Source organism: Leopardus geoffroyi, chromosome A2 (genome assembly GCF_018350155.1).
Source record: "Leopardus geoffroyi isolate Oge1 chromosome A2, O.geoffroyi_Oge1_pat1.0, whole genome shotgun sequence".
NCBI lineage: Eukaryota > Metazoa > Chordata > Mammalia > Carnivora > Felidae > Leopardus > Leopardus geoffroyi.
Window position 1 is genome coordinate 165,965,731 of NC_059331.1, and position 21,676 is coordinate 165,987,406.

General features: G+C 51.1%; 1 protein-coding gene across 5 annotated transcripts in view; it reads left to right on the forward strand.

Annotated features, from left to right (window-relative positions):
* DPP6 (dipeptidyl peptidase like 6) overlaps positions 1-21,676 on the forward strand; it is a 950,988-nt gene that overhangs the window by 433,662 nt on the left and 495,650 nt on the right. The gene's annotated exons all lie outside the window — the stretch shown is intronic.

The window sequence follows — 21,676 nt, forward strand, 5'->3', positions numbered from 1 at the left end:
GGGATTTCTCCTATAACAAGTAAGGAGTTACTAACTCAATTTGCATTTTGGTTTAATTAACACTGGCACTGAGTGGGTTTATTACTCTATTAGCAACATATTTGTAGGCCAAAAAACATTTCTAGAAAAATCATGGGATTGACCTTGTTCTTTTTCCTTCTGTCTCCTTGTCCTGATACTCTTACACTTAAGAGTCAGTGTTAACTGATTGTTTACTGTGAGTCAGGCCTGTCCTGAGCCGTTTACATGTGAACATAGGAAACTCTCCCAGCCACCCCATGAAGTAAGCATAGTTCTGGTCCCATTTTTACAAATGAGGAAACTGAGGCAGGTTGGGACACTTGACTAAAGGCCCACAGCTGGTAAGTGGTGGACATATAATCGTTAAGTGACCAGGATGTGTCTTCAGTGCCAAGGTTTATACTTGCAAACAGGCCTGGCACTCCGTAGGCTCTCCCTGTGCTGGGACTGCTCCCTCATGTGAAGTGTGTTCAGACTCATTTACGAATCATACCCAAACAGTACTACATAACTTAACATAACCATTGCTCATTGTAAATTTACACAACGTGGGACCACTTGGCTAACAACCAAAATAGCCACAGAGTCCAAAGCGTTATCCCCATTGACTATCTAAGAGAATGTCCTAGAAGGGCCTAGGATATCATGCTAAGTGGAAATGCACTTTGCGTCTCAGCATAAGATCTGTGGAATAAATATACAGTTTGGCTAGGACCTGCCTTGCCATGGGCCAGACAGATGGATTTTAGCCCCAAAACTTACGTCAGTGACCCTCCCCCTTTTTTTATTTGAAGGAGACAGAGAATACAAGCGGAGAGGAGCAGGGCGGGGGGAGGGGAGCAAGAGAGAGAACCTTAAGTAGGCTGCACACCGAGCATGGGTCTCGATCCCACAACCGTGGGGTTGTGACCTGAGCCGAGATCAAGAGTTGGACACTCAACTGACTGAGCCACGCAGGCACCTCCAGTGACCCCTTTTCTACAGTCATTCCACATACTTAGGAGTTCTTGAACTTTGCTGGTGCCTTAGACTGCATCTTGCTACTTGAGAAAAATGCAAATCACCTTCCTTGCCCGAAAAGAGCTTCTCCCGGACCGTCCGTGTCAAGCATGGTGGAAACAGCACGGTATGGGGTTTGGAGTCCCATGTGGGTCTCTGGGACTGTATCTCAGTGACTGAACCCTTCTGCCTCCGTTTCCCACCTGTCAGCTGAAGAGCCGCCTTGCCTAAGAGGGTTCTCGTGCGGGTTCCACGTATGTGTTGCTGGAGGAACCTGGTCCAGGGTCCGGCATCTTCTAAACGTGCATAATATTCCTTATTTCCCTCTGCATCCCGTGTGCCTGTGGCCCCATCAGGTAGGCGTAGGTCTGTGGTTTGCCTTTGACGGTGGTGCCCTCGCCGGGTCATCCTCACCCAGCTGTCCGACCCAGGAACTGCGCTGTCCCTGTGGTCATTCTTACAGCACACCTGTCCCGTGTAGCCCCAGCCATCGCATAAGGGACTTTCCCAATCCGCGTAGGTGATGAGGCAGTGGCAGCCACCCCTCAGGTGTTGGGGTGCGTCTCTCGTGTGTAAGTTTTACCACTCTTATCTCCTCCTTCTGGGCCCTTCCTTCCCTCTGTTCTCCACACTGTCAGGAGAGAAGCTGTCGTGCACCTTGCCTTGGGCACAGCTGTCCCTTTACACTGGGATGGGATGGGCAGCCCCAGGCGCCAGGGTGAGGAAGACTGTTGTGCATGGCATTTCCTCAGGACCGGTCTCTAGGGGGTGCTGTCAAGGCGTATGCTTATTTCAAAGAATCCCACACAGTGGCTCACTTATGGTAGTTAGGCATCGAAATGAAGACCATTGTCCCAGCCTTTCGCAATAAAACGAAACACACCACTCTCATGTGTGTTTGGGCAGGGTGCTTTCTAAGGGCTCAGAAGCAATCTTAAGTGGTCAGTTTACACCAGGAGGTTAACTGAGAGACGGTGGTTCTCTCTCTCTCTCTCTTTCTCAGCATCAGAACACACCTGACATCTCACTCCGGGCCGGGGACAACACCCGGACGCATCTGTAGGGTCCGAACACCTACATCCTGCCCTCAGTTCCCACCCCGTGGTGAAGTACGTGGTGATCTTCAGAGTAGGCTTCTCAACTGGAACCAGGCTCATTTCCGTGTACCCCACCGGTCCTACTAATGTCATCTGCTCACGTGCCGAAGGCTAGAATCTGGCTCACGTTGCCCTAGAGCGCTCATCTGAGAGGCAGAATAGAGTGGACGTTCCAAGCGTGAACTGTGGAACCACATACCTGCTTTGAATCCTGAACTTGACACAGTTGTGTAGTCTTGAGCAAGTGAGTTCAACTGTTGCTGCCTCTGGTTTACCAGAGGATGATAATCCACCTCATAGGGTTATTTTAGGAATAATTGAGTTAATACATAGCAACTATAAAAATGCCGGGTGCCTGACATTTGTTAGTAAGAGCTGGCCGCCATTACCGCCATCATCATCACCAGCAGGAACTTAGTGAGCTCTTATAAGAGCAAAGCAATATGTGAGGCTCCTTGGGGTCCGCAAAGATAAGCGAGGCGTGGCTCATTTCTTCAGGGAACTTACTTTGCATGCAAGGCAAACAATAATATTAATAGAAGCATGAAGAGTCATTGATATAGAGCTCACGTAGCACAAGGGACCACAGGAATTCCTTGAACATAGAGGATTCCTGGGAAGCAGCCCTGTAGAGACAGAACTTGAGCATCCTTGATGATCCTGGTACTTTGCCAGATAGAAGCTCGTATGGTCGCATAAGACAGACTGAGCTCCATGAAATGCCAAGTACACGAGAGCGTGATGAGAAGATGCCCGCCCACCGGGTGCATGTAGGGAACTGGATATCGCACTGCCCAGGGCATGTGTGTCAGTCGCTTGTTATTCTGACCCCACAAGGACAAGGAACCGCTGCTTCTGGACCCAAATCATTTGCAGTTCTATTGAAGATGTGTGGCACGAAAACAGCTATTTTAGGATTCAAAAATAATATATTATGCTATGTTGAGCTTTTGCATTTCCAAATGCCTTCCAAACATTGCCTCATTTGATCCTCAGGACATTGGTGTTAGATAAGCAAGAATTATTTCCCTGCTTGACAATTGGGAAAGCTGAGTCACAGTCGTGGGAAGATGTCTGATCATGGTCAATGCAAAAAGGGGGGAGCAAGGCCTGGAACCTACCAAGCCCCTACCTTCTGGGCCTGCTCACGCTCCCTGGGACCACGAGGCACCTGTCGTAGGGCATCTTGGCTGATTCACAGGCCAATGGAGGAGGTGTTCCTCGATTCCACCAGAACTATGAGACGATTTGCAAAACCAAAGTTTAACGAGTCACACAAATTTTGACCAATTAATTCTGTTTCTGAAATTAAAAACAGCAAAGTACCCAAAAGAATTGAAAAACAGGGACTCAGAGGCTTACATGCCAGTGTTCACAGCAGTGTTATTGACAGGAGCCAAAAGGTAGAAACAGCCCCCAGTGTCTATCAGCCAATGAATGGACGGATAAAATGAGGTCCATCCTTACACTGGAACATTGCTGAGCTGTAGGAAGGAATGGAGTTCCGATTCATTGTTCAGCATGGAGGAGCCTTGGAAAAATTGTATTACGTGAAATAAGCCAGACAAGAAGACAAATGCCATTTGATGCCACTCATACAAGACATCCAGGATGGGCAGATTCGTAGAGAGAGACAGTAGTTAGAGGGGACCAGGGCTCAGGGAGGAGCAGTGGGGCTCACTGCTTGATGGTTACAGGGTTTCTGTCTGGGGGTGACAGCGTGGTGGGCACGGACAACGGTGACAGCACCACACCACGCATGTGCTCAGCACCATCTAACTACACGCGGCACTGGCTAAAATGGCGAATTTGACGATACGCGAAACGTTTACAACCACGGTTACAAAAAACAGCTGTCGTAACTTTCAGTGAGAACATGGTTGAAAACAAGCGGGGAGATGGCAACCTAAGAATAGATAAATTACGAGAGGGTTGGTAGGTTCCGATATCTTTCATGAGAAGCAGTATTTATACCACGATGTGGAAGTGATCTTCCTTTACTCTAAAGACTGATTATTCCTGCCGTGTGTTTATGAAATATATAGAGTCCTGGCATAGTTAGAATATACGAAAGACAGAGTCTGTAAAGTGATAACGATTTCACTTTTTGCAAGAAAACTCTGGTGTTTTTCATTCTGACAAATGGGTGACCAGAAAGATGAGGGGTTACTTTTGTCAACTCGTTTGTCCTTATCCTCAGGCACCATTTTCCACCATTGCCACCTGTTTTTCCCATCGTACTGAGAGATACCTCTAAGAAAAACGTGGCTGATTCCTCAGTATTGTTGTTAAAGCATATGTGCTCTTGATCAGTGGGCTAAACACATGTATAGTTTGTACGCTGTACTTTGGAAAAGAACAGATTCGGTTTTCCAACACCGTGGACCCGAGACGAGCACTCACGTTCTGCAGCAGGGGCAGGCAGATCGGGAGAAGGGAGACGGTTCTGTCTAGTGGTGAGGAAGAGGAAGTGATCCAGGGGTCCTGGTCCCAGGTCAGCCTCCAGCTGTGTCAGCAGTTTTGGGCGGTGTCTCCATTTCTGTGCACCTCGATGCAGCCATGAGTCAAGTGGCTTGGGATATTTAACGCCCAGGCTGCATGTTCCAGACAGACACTGAATGTTGGGGTGCTTGAAGCCATGCGGGTCACAGGTGCCTCGGGCTTCCGTGGAGTGGCCAGACCAGACAGTACAACAGAATGCTCACTTAGCAAAGGCAGCAGGCTCATTTATCCATGTGATGTTCCTGCAGGGAGGAGGCCTTCGTCTGCTGAGTGACTTTTGGAAAGCACACTCCCCTCCAGAGAAGGGAATTACCGAGAAACCCTGAACTGTAAGGCAAAGCTCCCCGGTGGCTGAGGGTGAGTGGTCAGTTGACTTTGGCCACTCACTGTGGCCTTGGAGCTGTCCAGCCAGTGTCCAGGATGCAACTCTTCTCTCCTGCCCTCCCTGGCCTCCTCAAGGCCAATATCCCATTGGCCACACCCCCACCAGCTTTGCTCCTGGGGTTCTTTGCTTCGGGGAAGTAAAACGGGTACACATTTGTCTTCTGAGAAAGCCTGTGATTGCCCAACAGCAAGACAGGTCTGGCACATGCAGGAGGTGTGAAGGCTTATGTAGAAAGAGAGAGGTGTGTTTGGTGAGTGCTGGGTCTCCCCAGTGGGTCAGTGTGTGAAAATGTTTAAAACGTCCACAGAGAGAAGGAGAACAAAATCGCACCTTGCTGACACTCGAGTGTTTGAAGTTTCAGTGTGCATGATCTTGCGCTTGTAAATGTAGAGAAGAATGTCGTTCCTCATGGCCAGGTAGATTGTCTTAGACTCACACAAATCCTACTCGTGCAAAAAAAGGTCCCGCAAGTTAATAGTTTATGTCACCTGCTGTAGGCAAATGTCATGTTGTTAGGCGGCTGCACGGATCTCCTACGGGCCTATCCTTTGCCATTGTCACTGATTTCCAGAGAACTCTGTCCTAAGGAGAAGACAAAAGAACAAGGCCGGGAGCTGAGGACATGCAGGGAGCTGGGAGCAGGGCTCACCGTCTCCTTCCCACGGGGCCCATCTGCTTGGCTGGCTGAGACCGGCAGCTGGGCCACACTTGTGAAAACCAGACTCCCCGACGGGCCAGCAGAAGGGACTCTTGTCACTTCCTACCTTCCCTAATGAAACAGCAGCGTCTGGCGGAGTCAGAAAAGAGAACCAACTGTGAACAGGGGAGGAGGCTTGAGCGCTGCATTCTGTAGGGAAGGTTGTCCAGACATGTTCCTGCTGTTTTTGTCCCCAAATAACGGAGAATACTAAAGAGGACAGGGCAGGGTCCATCTCCGAGGTGTCTGAATGTCTTAGGGGATTTGACCACCACCACAGTGGAGATTTTCTTCTGCCGAAAGTTTAAGCCTGACAAAAATGGTCTCAAGACACTCCCCCCGGAGGGACGTAACGGGGCCTCACCAATGCACCTGTTGAACGGTGCTGTGGCCAGTGTGCAGATCCAGGAAGATCGGGCCCTCCTCCAGGCCATGCATCTCCCTGAACTCATGGCCTGGGGAGCCACGAGAACGTTCCTCTGACTTGGAGAGTTTGCTTTCCTTGCTGAGACCTAGCAAGGGCGTGGGTGGGGGTGGTGGGGAGTCCTCCCCTGCTCTTCCCTCAGTGCCATCCAGCACCTGAGCCCCCTGAGTTCTGCCGTGTGAACCTTCTGCCCGGAGATGAGGAAGGGGCGAGGAGGGGTGGTGGGCAAGCAAAGACCTTGGAGGTCAACGCGGGGCAAGGTGAAGGACTTGGAAGGGCATGTTGAGAGAGGGGCGCGCCGCCTGCCCACCTGGCAGGGGAAGCCACCGTCGCTGTGCGGGGAGAGCAGCGGCGTCCAGAGGATTCGGTGGAGGGGTTGGGGTCTGCCCACGCTCTGCCACTGGCTCGCCGAGGGCCCTGAGACCAGGAAGCCACCCTCCCCGGGCATCCGCCATCTTCGGCACGTATCTCTCACGCTAGGGGAGACCGTTGATGCCTCGCCCGCTTTTTCAGGCAGGTCTGAAGAACAGTGACATCACGGGTGGCGGTGGGTTTAAGTGTGTTCCACGTGGAACTCGTGGTCCACAGAAGCGGTTTCACCTGTAGGATGAATCCCTCCACGTTCTGCTCCCCGCGGGTGGCGGGAAGCACGGCGTCTGTAACAGTCAACGCTTCAGCCGTATTTCTTGAGCACCTGCTATGCCAGGCACTGTTTACACGTGGTGTTGGTGTTCCGGCGGACACACGGATGGGGCGAAGTGACCAGGCAAGGGAAATCACAAGCACCAGAGGGACACAAGTGCAAACACAAGAAGGAATGACTTTAAAAGTTGCTGTGGTTCTCCTCCGCCCCCGACTCTGACAAGCTGTCGTCTGGCCGCTCTTCGCTGTTGTTGAGTTCAGCGAATAACCCGTGTCAGGAGTGCCCACGTGTTTGAGAAGGGACCGCGGAGTCACAGGAAAAGCTAAGAAGATGAAACTAAACAGAAGCAGAGGGGAGAAAGAGAACAACCCACCCGGGGGGAGGAAGTGAGCCCTGGAGAAGGGAGCTTGCGGCACAGAGGGATTGCGGCGAGGACGTCCCAGGTAACAGGGTAACAGGTGCAGTCCACTGAGGCAGGAAACAGCACGGGGCTAAATGAACCGCCACGCTTGGGCTCCCAGCGTGAGATGCTCAGTGTGGGGTTTGCCGCAATGGAAGGTGAGTGAGCGCGACATCCCCCGGTCTCCGGCTCGCAGCCGCCACCCCACTGGGGCCACCAAGGTAGTTCAGTGCTCTGTTTCTTCGCCGGCCACACGCGTTTAGGGAGCGCCTGCTGTATGCTGAAAATGAGGTAAGGGGCCGCAAGGGTAGCGGTGAACAGGGGCCCAGGGTGAGGGGTCACGACACTAGAGCCCAGAAGGCGGTGGTGGCTTGCCCCACCTCAAGCCCCGCACATGCACCGTGTCCTGCACCAGCATCCAAGGGAGCACCACCCTCTCCGTGCAGCTCCAGAGAGGACAGCGGCCATTGAAATTTGAGGTACTTACGTTTGCCCCACCACCACCCTGTTCCAGGGTCCACAGAGTGCATTGTGAGTCGGGACCCTGGAGACCACAGGGCGGGTGGCTTGCAAACAGGCAGAATTTATTTCTCCCAGTTCCGAAGGCCGGAAGTCCAAGATGAAGCGCGTTCAGTGTCTGCTGGGAGCCCACCGCCTGGCTCGCAGATGGTGGTCTTCCTGCTGTGTCTTCATATGGCAGGAGTGGAGAGGGAGCGCTCAGAATCCTTTCATAAGGTCGCTGACGCCAGTCATGGGGACCCCACCCTCGTGACCTTGTCCCCTCCCAAACACTCCGCCTGCCACCGCCATCATGTTGGAGTTAGATATTAACATACAAGTTGTGTTCTTGGGGGGACCCAATAGTCAGTCTACAGCACGTACGGGATCTAGGTTTCCTGAATCCTAAGCTAGGCTTGCGTACCCCGTGAGCCACGCTGACTAGGTTAATCAACACAAGGAATCAAGGAGTCCTGAGGTTGAAATGTAATAGTTGGAGAACATAGAATGCTTGGTAGAGTGTCCAGATGGAGAAGGTGCTGGAAAATAAATGAGGTGTGATCACTGAAATTTATCCTGATCGTGACAGTGTCGCCCATTAGTGAGTCCCGCATGGGCAGTGGTGCGGTGCCTGGAAAAAGTACAGATAGAAGGTGAAACTGACAAACGTGTGTGATGTTGGCAATGCATTGTTCCAGGCCTTCCGGAGATTAGCGTATGTTGCTGTAGCCAAATTCACTCACAGAAAACGGATCACATCTTAATTGGTCAACATGTTCTTTCAGTTCTGCCCTGAGAAGCAACTTTAATTTTATTTTCTCGCCCCCATCACTTTACATCAGGCGCTTCTTAGGTTTTGCTTGAGTGCTCCAAAAGCTTCCTAGCCTGGAGTCTCCATCCTAGGTCATTTTCCACATTCTGAAAAGAAACCTTTCTAACTGTAAGTCTGCTCAGGACATCTTATCACCAGAGGTTTTTTTTTTTCAGTTGTCTGCAGGGGGAGTCTGGACCCTTGGTGAACGGGACCCTTCCCGCTCCGTGACTCTCACACATGCTGCACGCCAGCGCACTGAACTGCTTACAACCCATCAAGAGACATTTTTGTGCGTCACTACCCTTCCTCCGTGCCAGGTCTTTGTCACCAGCCCAGTCTTCTTACAAAATCCTTTCTAGAACCACAGATCCTCTGCTCCTGCCGGACACCCTTGCCTCCACGTCCATCTGGATATTCTGTTGGTCTCTCTGTCTTCCATGAGCCTCAGAGTCCTTCAAAGCCAGGGGTTGTGATTTTTCTTCCCCCAGTGTCTACACAGGACCTAGCATATAGTGATGCACAATAAATGTCTGGGAATTAAGTGAGAGACAAAAAAAAAAATGGTGCCCAACCAGGGATCTAGTAACAATTTCTTGTTTTTTCCCCCATATGTTTATTTACTTATTTTGAGAGAGACAGAGAGACAGAGAGTACAAGCAGGGGTGGGGCAGAGAGAGGGAGAGAGGGAGACAGAGAATCCCAAGCAGGCTCTGAGCCATCAGCACAGAGCCCAACGTGGGGCTCGATCTCAAAACTGTGCAGTCGTGACCTGAGCCGAAACCAAGAGTCAGATGCTTAACCAGCTGAGCCTCCCAGGTGCCCCCAACAATCTCCTGTTTTTAAGTGGAGCCAAAACTCAGCGAGTGGGAAATAGTGCTGGGCTTGAGAACCTGAACCAGTTTGCAGTCATTTCCCCCAGAGACCTCCTGTATGAGTTCCACCTCCCCCACCCCACCCCCAGAGTGATAGGATCACTGAGATGCAGACTCACCTTGGGAGCCTCAGGCGTTCATCTGTATTGGCACCTTTGACCTGCCCCTCACTGCCCCCAAACACTGGGTTGCAGAGTAGCCTGGTCTTGAGAGGAGGCCTCCAACTTTGCATAAATTCTAAATTACAGAGTAGCCTGGTCTTGAGAGGAGGCCTCCGACTTTGCGTAAATTCTAAATTACGGACCAGAGCGGGGAAGTTGCCACAAACCAAGGCCATTCCAGGATCCAGCTGCTCCAGGCATAAGAGCTTGCTTTCTTCTTTCCTGTTCCCCGCTGTGCTCCACACTCGCTTATTCTTTATGCTTTCTACCTCTCCTTGGGCTAGGCATCCTAGCAGTTTCACAGCAGTTGTGTCGCTATAGCCTGGGCTCTGCCCACTCCCCATCCTCCAGCTTCGGGCTGACCCCTCACCGCTAGCAGACCCTTGATTCTTCTGAGTTCAGGTCGCTGAAAGGGAGACTCGGATTGGCCTGACTCACCCCTTGCTGTGGAATTGATGGCCACAGATTGGCTGGCTGTTGACGGGATCACAGATTCAGTCCAATCACCCACGCCATGGTATTCCTGCCTCAGCCTAAGAGGGATACCCATCCAGAACCAACCTAGTGATGGACAGTGAGGTGTTCTCAACGAGAACGTAAACGCTCCACGAAAGGAGACATACTGCATCCTTCATACTCCAGTATCAGCGAATGCGTTGACCCCATCCCTTTTCAGAGGCCCGGCAAAATTCTATACACACTGGAAGACCATACTTCATCTGAGGGGCAAGGAGCATTTCTGAAAGCTGCGGAAGAGGGTAAAGGAGGAAGTAGCCCTGAATCCAAGAGTTATTGTCCTGAATTTCTTCAAGTTCCTGGTAGGGCAGGTGTGTTAATTTGATCCACTGACGGAGTATCAGTACAAAGTTCATGGAGAGACTAGGGTTGTCTTATGTCTTATATCAGCTGTATCCGTTATAGTGTGAAGGATCCCAACCATTCAAAGGATGAAAACATAATTATGATTTTGAAGCCTTGATGAAGAAAATACATCAAAATTGGGTCCTTTATGGTCCCCCCTACAACTTTTACCGTATCCATTGTGGTTTTTTTCTGCCCATTACCCTACTCAGGATGGGCTTTGAGAAATCATCAGTCATGTTGTAGGGTTGGTCTTGCATCCATCTGAGATGCGACTCAGACCCGTCTCCTGTCCTGTTTACGATCCTTCCAAGGACAGTCTTTCTTTGCCTGTATTCATCTGAGCGCCTTTGTAGGAGACACAGTCAATCGTGGCTGCTGATTCATTTCGGGTGTGCTTTTTTTCTATCACATGAAGACCCTGTTGTGGTGTATTTTATAAGCGGACGTGTTGAAAATGGGGAGTTACTGAGTGTTATATCCGCCTAGGAGCCGCTCTGGCCTCAGCTTCCAAAGGCTTTCTGGAGAAGCAAGGGTGTGGTGTGTTCTCAGGAAGGAGAGAAACGTGTCGGAATGGTGCGCACACACAATTTCTCTTTAGACTTTTCACGGAATTTAGAGCAGTATCTTTGTAATATTTCACCAAAGTTTCATAAAATAATGATACCCCTACGAAGAGTTCTATCTACTTGGGTTGTTTTTGTTTTTTTTTTTAATTTTATTCTGCTCTATTAATGCTGGTTGACACAGGAAGTGGTAGAATAAGTTAATTTCATCTTAGGACGGCTACTGTCTTCATCTGGCCGCTTTGGGTTTTCCACCAAGGTATCTTTTCCATTTCTCATGGGGGTTGGTGGCGATCTGACTTCCCCTTCCATACCTTATCTATTACTTCACATAGATGTTTTTATTGTTATTTGATAGTGGTAGAAGGTGGGGGAAGGACAGTAAAGTATCCCCCAGACTGGGAAGGCGCTTTGAGACTGGAAAACGAAGGAGGCCAGTCTGTAGTGTTTATGCAGAGTTTTGTTCAGGCGAACTTACTGACGGGGGGGCAGGCAGGGAGGGGGGTCCACGGTGACTGCATGCTTCCTCTCCACAAGTCCAGGTTGTGTAGAGTGAGGGCACGTGAGGAAGGGTGCAGTCACTGTCGTGAGATCAGAGGGTTCACAGGCACCTGTCAGCTGACCTGTAATCACGTCTCGTGGCACCACCCGTGTGTCAGGAAGAGGAAAGATGTGTTCTAACGGATTCACGGGGGCCCAGAACAGGTCTCCCTCCCCCCCTATCCTGGCCTTGGTGAGCATTTCTAAGGTGCATTTGTTAATCTCCGAGGGGCCCGAACGCATGACCCCAAGAGAGGTCATCGAGTGAACATGAACAGGATGGAGGCCGGGACGGGTGGGACCTGCCAGTGATCTCTCACACAGGCTGGGCCCTGATTCTTAAGGACTTTCACGTAGCTCTAATTTTTAGCAAAAGAGACTCTTAAAAAAGACATAATAAGGCACATGCAACCTTTTATGCCTGTCTGGTGAATTGATGAAACATATCTTCCTCGCGTGTTTCCTCTTTGATTTCTGAAATGTCAGAAGTTTTCCTCTCTTTAGTGGCCAGTGGCCCGGCTTTTCATCCTGCCTTCTTGAAAGGCGGCCGTCCGCAGGGTGGACTCCGTGGGCCCCGTGTTTGAAGTCGCACGGCTCCATCCAATGAGACGCAACTCTGGCCAAGGAGAGGGAGGCAGAGGCGCTCTGGCCGGATGGAGAACACGGGTGGGATGGGCACGGAGCCCCGACTTCTAGAAGGCTCTCCTTGCAGCTTCTGCATCTCAGCGGCATATGGGAGGATTCCTCGGGCTGGTCAGTCCTTCCTTGGTTTGCCCTGTGCTCCCCGGGCAGCCTCCACGCCTGGTTTCCGTCTCGTGTTTCCATCCCTCCGTGACTCCTCCTGTGACCACATTGCCCCGTTAAGGCTCCACTCCGAGTGCACACGTCTGTCTACACTTCTTTGTCCATAATGAGTTCCGGAAATGAATGACCTGGTTCTGACCTCTCTCGGTGCATCGTGCAGAGAGAGACTCTGGTCCCCCTGATTTTGGTCGAGGTGCTGCTCAGCTTTCACACACGTTCTGTCCCCAACACACTCATTATCCTGCCATCTTCTGTGTGCTGAGCACTGAGAACTCAGGGAGGAACAGACTTGACCTCCCAGAGCTCTCAGTCTGGCAATGAGGCGAACCGTTTATTGAGAGCGAACTCTGTGTCCATTGGTTTGAGTTTATCTGATTTCATTCTGACAGCGTTCTACAAGCCACCGACTACCGTGTCCTTTTCACAGCTGGATTCTGGAATCAGTGGCTTGCACAAAGCCAGCAAATGAACAGATGTGGGATTCACACACACAATTCTGGCCTCAAAGCCATCCCTTGAACTGAGAGCGGAACGTCACATTGCCTTGGCCCTGCCGAGGAGAAACTCACGGTGGGGCTGGGCATGCCAGGGAAGCAGACGGTGACTCTATGAGGCAGCAAGGACTATACACAGACGTGAGACATGGAACGTGTGTGATGGGAGAGCAGTGGGGCAAAGGACAGAGTCCACGGGGAGGTAGGCGGTGGCATTTGAGCCTGGCATTTAAGGAGAGGAGGGTGAGGGGTAGAGCTGGCACCCGTGCCCGGGTGGAGGACGTGGTTTCTTTGTCCTTTGTTAATGTCCTTGCTTTGATGATGCCTTCCGAGAGAAAGTACCAGGTGTCTTAGCTTGCCATTGTTGACATGTCTCTCCAATTTTATGTGGCCCACTTGAATGTCACTGACACTCATCCCCAAAGTCAACTCAGAGGTGTTTCTGCAAAGTGTTGGACAACAGGGATTTCATTGGCTCATCCTTTTCTGGAAACCTTCTGCACGGATCTCCTAATTTATTTATTTAGTGTTGGAAATGAAGCACGAGCCCTGAAAGGCCTGGGGAGCGGGGACATTTTTACATCAGACAAGTTCTCCTATTCCTCCCAAAGAGCCAGGCCCAGGCCAGAAGGCGGGGAGGTGAGCAGAGGTTCCGGGAAACCAGGCAGGATGTGAAACCCACACCAGGATCATCCAGGGGCCTCCTTTGGGTATCTCTTTCCTGAAACAACACTGAAGACAGTGTGCGGGCGGAAATACCTGAGTGGCCATATGTTCCCCCAGCAACATGATAGCTTGTTCCACAGCTGGCGCCAGACTAGGGCTGCGTGAACAGCCCCAGAAATTTCAGCGGGGGTCATTAGAAACCATAAACAAGGCATCTGTCGAGCCGCCGTTGCCAAGGTCATCCTGGCACACGAGGTGCCTGAGAAGACGCAGGCCGTGCTGAGCATCACCGGCCAGCGCGTGTGACCCACCTGCCACGTTCCAGAGCGCCCTGGCTCTGCGGCTGAGTTTAAAGCCGTGGGATGGTTCAGGGGAGACGTGACGGGCAAGGCAACTTGAATGAAATGAAGCTACTTTGGGATGAAACATGGAAAGTTTAAAGCAGAGTTTCCCAAACATCACACCCTGAGTGCATTGTTGAACTGAGGCTGCAGGGGCAGGGGAGGGAAGAGACGGAAAGGAAACGTGCCATCTTGGAGAAAAACAAAGCCTATAGGTTGAAAGGATTTAGAGAACAACATGGTACATAATAAGTAAATTATGTGCATTTAAAAAAAGTAAATAGGGGCGCCTGGGTGGTGCAGTCGGTTAAGCGTCCGACTTCAGCCAGGTCACGATCTCGCGTTCCGTGAGTTCGAGCCCCGCGTCGGGCTCTGGGCCGATGGCTCAGAGCCTGGAGCCTGTTTCTGATTCTGTGTCTCCCTCTCTCTCTGCCCCTCCCCCGTTCATGCTCTGTCTCTCTCTGTCCCAAAAATAAATAAACGTTGAAAAAAAAATTAAAAAAAAAAAAAAGTAAATAAATGAGAGCCAGGGTGCGGACATAAATGTGAGCTGGTTTAAAAGCCCTTTCGCATTATAGTGGTTTTCAGAAACTGGATGGCCAACCTTGGAACATCTACCTGGACTCACAGCGTGGAGCCTTCCAGCTGGCAGGTAGCTTCGGGAACACGTAATTTGGAGAGTGTGGTGCTCCTGCCCGGCGGGGACGCTCCAGTGTGGGCTCACCCCGGGCGCAGTAATCAGAGCACGGTCCGTGTGGCCTTGGCCAAATGGTCCTTCCCCTGCAGCCAGGCTCCTTACCTGTCATTAAGGAATGAAGGCACCGTTGTGAGGGTCACATCCCATGGTACAGGTGACCACGCAGGGTGACAGAGCATTTTTGTTTGGACTTTCTCCATCTTGTTCACAGGTGAGGGGACTGAGAGGTGCGGAGGGAAGTGTGTGGCACGTTTTCATCCGCGGGTCAAGCAAAACCCACCCTCTTTCTTCCTTCTTCCTTCTTTTCCTTTTCTCCATGCTTCCTCCCCCCCTTTCTGCCTCCCTTCTACCCTTTCTTTTTCCCAACTGAGCTTGTCATCTACTCTCTTCCCTCCCTGCCATCAGCAAGCATTATATTTTGTTTGATGGGAAACTTGTAGTTTGTATGTGTTTTTGCAAAACACATGTTTTGAAGGAATGCATTTTTTATTTGTTATCAGGTTTTGGTTTATTTATACATGCATACATCTGTTTTGTGTACATCTATGTTTATGTAAATATATACTCACACATGTATGTCTACATGTGTAAACATGGATATTTCTGACTTTTTTGCCTTAAGCACTGCATTTACCATCCACCCGTGCGACTGTGTAGACACATTATCTTGCTTCTGATCATTGCTTAGCATTGCCTGGAGTGCATCCGGTAAATTCTACATAGCCCCTCACACAGAGTCGGACACCTCTACTCCCTGCTGCCTTTCTCCTTGTACTTCCTAAGGCAGGACCAAAAGGCATTTATCTGCTACAAGTTTCCCTCTCCTGTGAGGCCATGAAGACAGATTTCCTGACTTAGCACATAATAATTTCTCAGTAAACACAGAGCTGTTGACTTCCCAGGCAGCTGGAGACAGCGGCCTCAGTCCCCAGGAAGAGCGCTTAGCATGACCTTATCTTGTAAAGGTTTGTGATCAGCGAGGGGAGCGTCTTTTAGGGAGAAAAGAAGTGAAGATCGTTCAGATATGATATGAGGTTATCACTGGACTCTTTGGACTCCGCCACCTTATTAATTTATCCAAACAAATATTTTTGAGCACTTACCGTGAGTGATGGCGGTATGGATTTGGCAGACCACTTGAATGTTTTCAGCATTCCTCAAATGCACAGGAGCTTCCTGCTTCTGGGGCACCGAACCCTGTCCCGTGAAAGTGTTGTGCATCTGGAGAGGGTGCTGTAGGATGTGCACTGGGGGTGTGGTGGGGACAGTCGGCTCCACAAGACAGGAGCCGGGCTCTGACGGGCCGGTGGGCGGTGAGCTGAGGCCATCAGTGAAACACGTTAGGCTTCTCCTGCCACCTTTCCTTTCTGGGGGTTGTGGAGCTGGTCTGCTTTGATCCTGGAAGGTTTTTTCCTGTTGAATTTGGGATTCTGAATGGATCCACATACCTTTAGTTGACGTGCAACGGAGTTACTGCGGGCCAGGGATCAACAAACTTTTTCTGCAGAGGACCAGATAGTAAATATTACACTTTACCGGCCACATGGCCTCCGTCACGGGTGTCCGTTCTGCCACTGTGTCGTAAGAGCAGCTGCTAGTATGTAAGCAAATGGGCACAGCTGCATTCCAATAAAACTGTACTTAAAGCACAGGAAGTGGACTGCATTAGGCCCATGGGCCATAGCATGCGGGCCCTGATTTAGAGGCTCACCCATTTGCTACCTCTAGTACCCATCTTTGCTGCGTTGAATAAGACAGATCTGTAAGTGTTCCTTCCTTATTTCATTGGCTGCAATTCTCTGGGGACACTCTTAGCGCAACTATTAGGAGGAAAACAGAGAAGACAGAAGAGGGATTTGTACTGTGTTGACTTGAATTCAGAACACCTAAAGTAACAGTGACTTACACAAGAGAGAAGTCCATTTGTCTTTCCTGGATATAAGTTTTGGAGGTAAGCAGCCAGGGACGCTATGGCTATTCCTTCTCATGAGGTCCATGGGTCTCTAGGCGGCTTCCCAAGGGTTTATCCTACCCATGGTCTCGATCTCATGGCTCAAGACTGTGGTAAGCATTCCAGGTAGAAAGGTGGGAAAGGGAAGGAGGACAAGAGTAAATTGAGAATATTAAGATACTACTATCTATCACTTCTACTTACGGCCTGTCACCGTTAATTTTATGAACCAATGTGCCTGGGTCATGGGACGCAGTTTTTGGTCAAACTAGGTATCGCTATGGTTTTTGTTTTCTTTCCTTTTTTTTTTTTTTTTTTTTAATTGGTTTTGTGTTTGTTTTTCTGAATGTGATTAACATTTAAAGCAGTAGACTTTGAGTAAAGCAGATTACCCTCCATGATGTGGGTGGGCCTTATCCAATCAGTTGAAGTCATTAAGAAAAAGACAGACCTCCCCCGAGGAAGAGGGAATTCTACCTCCAGATGGCCTTTGACTCAGGCTGCTCTTCCCTGGGTTTCCAGCCGTTGGCCTGTTCTGCAAACTTCAGATTTGCAAGCCCCCACATTGAGTGAGCCAATTCCTTAATACATAAATAATGTAAATATTATTCATATTGTTATTAATATAGTAATTATATATAAATAATACAAATATATAAGTTTTATATATTATATATATTATATATTATATATAATATATATATATATATATAAACCCTACTGGTCTTTTTGTCTAGAGAAACCCAGAACCCAATCTTTAGGAAACTTACCCACATTCTCCTTCTCCTTGGTAATGCTCAGTATTTACTTTTTATTTATTTACCTTCAAATTGCTTCTTTGGATCTCAGCCTGGCTCTCCAGGGAACCTTGCGTTGCTGCCCGTATTTTTTATTTTCAGGGAACTGTAAGTTAGAAGTAGCTTCTCTTGCAGATGGTTAATGCTGCAAAGTTCAGAATCTTCCCAGATTCTAAAGACATCCTGATCCCCACCTTACAGCAGCGTGTAGGCCAGTGCGTCTGTTCCAGTGGGTGGGTTTGCCGTCCACACATAGTAGAGGCTCGGTAAAGCCTTGCAGATCCAATGTTCTTGACGCAAAGCTGTTGTGGCTGATGGGCTCTGGGCCAAGGCGAGTGGAAATCCAAGGAGTGGGAGATCACACCAAGCTGCAGGGGATCCGGGTCTGCAAGTCTGCAAACAAACTTAAGTAGCCGAGCCTGTGCCGGCGCCCCAGCCGGATACGCCCGGAGCGGGGAGAGGAGGAGGCAAAATCGGCGTGCGCCCGTGTGAAGCAGCCTCTCTCCAGATGCACCTGCAAAGGGCTGATCGCGCTCGGTCCGTTCGGTGAGGCTGATTGCAGACACGAGAGATTTCCAACAGCTCCGGGCAGCAGGGTGGGTGGGCACGGAGGGAGTAACACGGCAGGACCGGCAGCTGGTCGAGTCCCCATTGGCTGCCAGGCCTGGCGTGTGCTCCGCCAGGCTCCAGGGAAGAGTCGGCTTGGCCGAGAACAGGCGGCGACCTAGTCCTTGCTGGGTCTCCCAAAGCCCGAGATGCTCCTCGTAAGCTCTTGCGTGGCTTGAAGTGGGATCTTTCTCGACACCAAAGCGCGGGGGGAGTCGCCCGGAGTAAGGCCTTAGCGAGACCCATTTAGCGACTCAGCAGGAGCTGGGGCGATCAGAAGCCTTCCTCTCCTTTGGAGAGTTTCGGGAAGCCGCTCCTGCCCGAGCACTCGGCAGGTGTTTGAAGAGGCGTGGGGAGCGTGTGCGCGTGCACGCGGTATGCATGCGCAGCCACGGGCTTTGATCGAACAGAACTGGATCTAAATGCCAACCCTGCCCCGTACTGCTGCCTACACGATTTGGGAGGAACGTAGTAATCATTTGAAGCCTCCATTTCCTCATACGTAAAAAGGGAGCTAATAGTGTTATGATCGTGTCCCCCTCCAACCGTGTGTTCAACCCTAACAGGCAGGACCTCAGAACGTGTTTGGAGGTGGGGTCTTTGAAGAGGTGAGCAAGGAACAGTGGGGTCACTGGGTGGGCCTGAAGCCAATCTGACTCGTGTCCTTGTAAGAAGAGGAGATTTGGACACAGACACACACACAGAGGGACCACGTGAGGGCACGGGCCAAAGGGCCATCTATAAGCCAAGGAGGGAGGCCTCAGGAGGAACCAATGCCTTGGTCTTGGACTTCTGGCTTCCAGAAATGAGAGAATAAATCTCTGCTGTGGAAGCCCTCCATCCATCGTGCTCTGTTGTGGTCCTAGCAAACTAAAGCAGAGATTTTTTAACGGTTAATGAAGATTATATATACATATATATAATTCTCAGGGTCATTCCTGGCACATAGACTATTTACATATTTTTTTTACATTTATTTATTTTTGAGAGACAGGGAGAGATAGAGCACAAGCGGAGGAGGGGCTCAGAGAGAGGGAGACACAGAATCCGAAGCAGGCTCCAGGCTCCGAGCTGTCAGCACAGAGCCCGGGGCAGGGCTCGAACTCACAAACCATGGATCATGACCTGAGCCGAAGTCAGACGCTCAACCGATGGACCCACCCAGGCGCCCCTCTGAGGGAGGAGTTCAGAAGGCAGCGCTGATAATGCCCAGGAGAATCTGGCTGGATTCCCTCTGGAGATGGCTCCCCAGATCTGGAGTGAGACGCACCCACTTGCAGCTGAAGTATTAACGTGGGCACCACGGTGCTTGTGCCCCGGAGGGATAATGATGAATGTTTAAATGGTGATAAAATGCAGCCCTTCCTCTCTGGTTTTAAGATTGCTCTTGTGGTAAGAACATTTAACACGAGATCGACTCCTAACAGACTGAGTGACCGTGCAGCGTTGTCCTCTACGGGCCCGATGTCGTACGCTCCTCTCCGGAACTTCTCCGTCGCTCCTAACAGACGTTTCATCCGCATCCGCTCCTGTTTCCCTGCCTCGGGCCTGGCCATCACCATCCTCTCCTCTGCTCCCAGGAGTTGGACCGTTTGGCATCTCCTCTAAGTGGGATCACGCAGTATTTCTCCTGCGTGGCTCACTCAAGAGGAAGGCCGTCCAGGTTCATCCGTGTTGTCGCGTTTGCTTGGCGGGAGAACCCGACCTTTCTCTTTTAAAAGCAGTCAGGTCGAGTGTGCAGAAAAGTCAGCCACCTGGGGGACATGGCGCCAGAAAATCCACGGAAAGGGTCTGAGTGGCACAGCCTGGCCTGGCCTGGCCGTCGACTGGTGATTCTCAGACTTTTCTACCCGGCGGCTCCTGAGAACAGGGGTGATGAACGGGGGTCGTGGTGGGTGGGAGGGCTGGCCAGGCGAGCGCTCACGTGACCTCACGATCTGAAGTCAGCAGGAGACCCCTTTCGGGGATCAGGTATAATCTCGCAAACGTGGGGGAACTGTCATTACAGCCACATTCATTTTAGATGTAGGGTAATACGGAAGGTCTTGGCTGAGAAGTGCAAAGGAAACACCCGAGGGGCCTCCCACCCTTCCCTACCACCAGCACCCAGCACCCCGGGCTACCACCTCTCCTGCTGGTGGTCCTGGCCTCCCGGGGTTAGCCACAGCTCCTCTCAGATGCTGGGGTAGGATTTGAGCCCCCTCAGGAGTTTCATTCGGGAGGAAACAGGAGGACAGACCAGCCCTGAGGTACTCGGGAATAAGATCGAGATAGTGCCCAGGGTATTTTGCAGCCGGGGCCGCCGTGGTCCAGGCCTGGCCAGTCGCTTCCCTTGCCCCCAGTCCCCCGGGTCCCTGTGGTCCAGGCACGTGGTGGGTAACGTGGGGAGTGGCTGCCAGCCTCACTGTTCAGCCCTTCTTCCTGGGTCTTCGCGGCTGGGGTCCCAAGGGCGGGTTTGCAGTGACTCCCTGAGGCCTAGCGGTGTGACCGCGTGGGGCCATCCATGGATGAGCCTGGGGCCGTATGAAGATCCCCCTGAGAGTCTGCGTGGCTTGGCACAATCCTCGCGGCCGGGAGTGGTAGTAACTCGCGTGCAGACCCCCGGTAGTGGGGCCACACAGAGGAGGACGCCACGGATCCACAACTTTGCTGTTCCCACCCTGGAGACACCCTGTCCCGTGGGGAGGCCTGGACCAAAAGCAACACACACTGACCAGACCCTTACTGTGTGACGAGCGGTTTACGTGGGGTTTTCCTTTTTTTTTTTTTTTTTTTTTTTTTAATTTATTCTCAGACAAACCATGCAAACTGCAGCTGCCTAGCTCGATGTCTTAGAATCGATGCCAAGCAAACACTTCCCCCAGAACGAAGTTCAGGCTGTGGCAGAGGTGGCCAGGCAACTCCGCCGTGATCTAGATTCATCCGTCATCTGTGAAGAAGGACCCGGTGCGTCGGATCTTGCAAGCATGTTTGCTTTTGGAAAATGACTGGTGGTCAGGGGCACTGGGAAGGACCTGAACAAGGGAAAGTCTGCCATTTTACAGCTTTTCAAGGGAAACGGATCTACTCTGCCTTTCTCTCTGGAAGGAAGGATGCGCGGCCAGCCAGAAGGACTTTCTTCTTGGGCGTGTTTGTTGGTGCCGCCTGGAGGGGTGGCTTCCCCGTGCCATGGGGGCCTGCGGCAGCCTGAAGCTAGGAGTTAGGGAAGCGTTCACAGAGGGCACTGTTCACACACACAAGGGCAGCAGAAGGCCCCCGTGCACCGAGTTGGTCTGTGTTTCTGGAAGGCCAGGAGGCACTCCCTCCTGCAAACTAGTGGCTAATCAAGCTTTACTCAGAGCTCGTCAGCTCTGCACACCTTGTGTCTCTCCTCTCCCAGCCAACTCGTCCCTCCCCTCCCCGGGGGTAGGGGTCGGGGGCTGCAGCAGCAGGACCCACAGTCAGTGCTCCTAGAAACCAGGCAGGGCCAACACCATGGCCATCTCTGTCCTGCCTTCTCCTTGAGCTCAGGACTCAGCAGGGAGCCTTGCTCCTATAAGGTCACCCCAGATGCTTTTTTCCTTTTTTTTTTTTCTTTTAACTGACAGACACCCTTGAGGTTCTGGTTGATTTTCAAAGAGAAACAGGAAACTAAGTAAAAAGGAGAAACCTAGGAAGTTTTCTGACCATGAAGGAAAATGAAGGCCCCCATTTTCACATCTAGCATTCTAGCAGAACCCACTGGGCAAACAGAAAAGATGCCACTCCTTGGAGCCCACTGACCATCTGCCTCCTTAAACGCGCCGGGCACTTGGCACAAAGGAGACACAAAGACCTTCTCCCTCGTGCCCCCTCCGTGCC